The sequence below is a fragment of the Dromaius novaehollandiae genome, unplaced genomic scaffold, assembly GCF_036370855.1.
Source record: "Dromaius novaehollandiae isolate bDroNov1 unplaced genomic scaffold, bDroNov1.hap1 HAP1_SCAFFOLD_163, whole genome shotgun sequence".
Lineage (NCBI taxonomy): Eukaryota > Metazoa > Chordata > Aves > Casuariiformes > Dromaiidae > Dromaius > Dromaius novaehollandiae.
This window is the reverse complement of record NW_026991335.1, coordinates 42,501-45,000: the sequence shown is the minus strand read 5'-3', so window position 1 is coordinate 45,000 and position 2,500 is coordinate 42,501.

Below are 2,500 nucleotides of genomic sequence, written 5' to 3'. Positions count from 1 at the left end.
CTGGTGCCGGCCCGCCCGGGCGGTTTGGCGGGGGGGGGGGGGGGGGGCAGGTAGACCTGGTGCCCCTCTCCCGGGGCCTGGCCCCGCACCCTCCGCCCCACCCCACCCTCCGCGGGAGCGAACCCCCCCCCCCCCCGGAACTCCATTTCGCCGGCCCTGCGGGGGGGGGGGGGGCCGGGGGGGGGGGGGCGGGCGCGAAGATTCCGCCTCGGCTCCCAGAGGCGCGCGGAACCCCGAGGCTTCGGAACGGAACGGGGGTCGGGGCGTGGCGGGGGGGGGGGGCGCGCGGGGGGGGTGGGGGGGGCGCGAAGATTCCGCCTCGGCTCCCAGAGGCGCGCGGAACCCCGAGGCTTCGGAACGGAACGGGGGTCGGGGCGGGGTGGGGGGGGGGGCGCGCGGGGGGGGTGGGGGGGGGCGCGAAGATTCCGCCTCGGCTCCCAGAGGCGCGCGGAACCCCGAGGCTTCGGAACGGAACGGGGGTCGGGGCGGGGGGGGGGGGGGGCGCGCGGGGGGTGGGGGGGGCGCGAAGATTCCGCCTCGGCTCCCAGAGGCGCGCGGAACCCCGAGGCTTCGGAACGGAACGGCCCCGGCCGGGGAACGTGAGGGAACAAGCAGGCTTGGCGGCGGCGAAAAGGCGGGCGGGGGGGGGGGGGGGGCGCGGGGGGGGCCGGCGGGCGGACGGCGCGAGAACCGATTAAAAAAAAAAAAAAAGGCGCGAACGGCGCGGGTTCGCACACAAGCACCCTCCGCTGCCTTGTTGGGGGGGGGGGGCGGGGGGCGCGCGCCAGGCGCGGTATCACGGGTTGTTGGCGGGCCAGTGCCGCCCTGCCCCGCTGACGGCGCCTGTGTGGAGTGTGTGTTTGTGTGCGCGCGTGCCCCGCCCCGGGGCCCCCCTGCTGCCTCGGGGCGCCGGTCAGCCCGGGGTCAGGGATTTCTGCTGAGGCGGGGCGTTGAAAGCAGTGCGAGGGGAGCAAGGCAGGCACCAGGAAAGGGAGGGGGTAAGGGGCGGCAGCGGCCAGGCAAGAAGAAAGAAAGAAAGGAAGAAAGAGGAAAAGAAAGAAAGGAATAAAAGGCAGACAGACAGACAGACAGACAGACAGACAAGACCTAGAGACCTAGATTCGTAAGTGAGCACCTTCCCCTGCTGTAGGACCGCGTGCCGGGGCGGGGCGGGGCGGGGGGGGGGGGGGGGGCACCGCGCTCCCACACAGAAAACCGAGAAAAATCAGCAAGGCAGGAAAAGGAGGGGAAAAGACGCGCGTGCTCGGAAACGCAAAGAAACAAGAGCAAACCCGAAAAACAACACGACCCCAAAAAGAAGCGAGCGGAACCCCTTGCCCCGAAAGAAACGAACAAACAAACAAGCGAAGCGCTCGAGCCGGGGGGGGGGGGGGGGGGCGGACGACCGGGGGTGCGCGGCGGGCCGTCCCGGTAGCGGCCGGCGCAGCGGGTCCGCCGTGGCAGCGGCCGGCCCACGCCCCCGGGCCTGGGAGGCTGCCTTGGCGGCGGCCAGAGGGTCTACCGGCTCCGGGAGTCTCGGAGGGGCGAGCCGGTCGACGCGGCTCCGCTGGGTGTCGCGGAGGCGAGCAGGTCGACCTGGATCCGGGGGTCGCGGAGGGGCGAGCTGGTCGACCGGGCTCCGCGAGGCTGCCTGGGGCGCGCGGCGTGCCGGTCTACCCGGCTCCGGGCTTGGGGCTCGGCCAGCCGGTCGACCGGGCTCCGGGAGGCGCGAGGAAGTGGCAGGCCGTCTCCCGGGTCCGCCTCCCACGCTGTCAGCAGGTCTACCCGGCTCCGGCGAGACTTGGCCGCCCTTCGGGGTGGTGACCGGTAGACCTGTTTCCCCCGGCTTTCCTCTGGAGCGGCGAAAGGGGTCGCTCTGCGTCGCTGCCTCCAGTTACGTCATCGTAGACGTGGGCCATTCCCGCGCCCCTCCCCGGTAGGAGGGGCGGGTGTCCTTTGGCTCTCCGGCGCCGCCTGACTTAGCGGTACGACTGTAGGGGAGAGAGGTGAGCAACCACTCACCTTCCGGAGACTGGCTCCCGGGCGCCCCCTGCGCATGCAGCCGACTTGCGAGAGGGGTGAGGCGGCCTGTGAGGGCAGGCAGGAGCGGTCCCGTCCCGGTTCTCTCCACCGGAGCGCGCTTGGTGCGGCGGCCTCCCGGCAGCTCCCTGGCAGCCCCGCGAGCGTGTCCCAGGTGCCAGGAAGCGCGGAGAGCGGGCTCGCCGGCGGCTAGTGGCTGGAGCGCGGGTCGGCCCGGCGAGAGCGAGAGCGAGAGCGAAGGGGGGCACGGGGGTGCCCCGTGCGGCTCCGGCTTCGGGGTTCTCCGCCGCAGGCAGCGCGGGGCGATGCCAGCGCTCCGGCTGCCGATCCCATCCCTACCCGCACGCAGCGCCCGCTGAGGCGTCCCGGGACACGTCGCAGAGGCCCCTCGGCGGGCCGGTGCTTCCCTGCTCGCCCTGTCCCAGGGAGCGCGGGGGGGTGGCCGGTGTTCAGGCTCGAG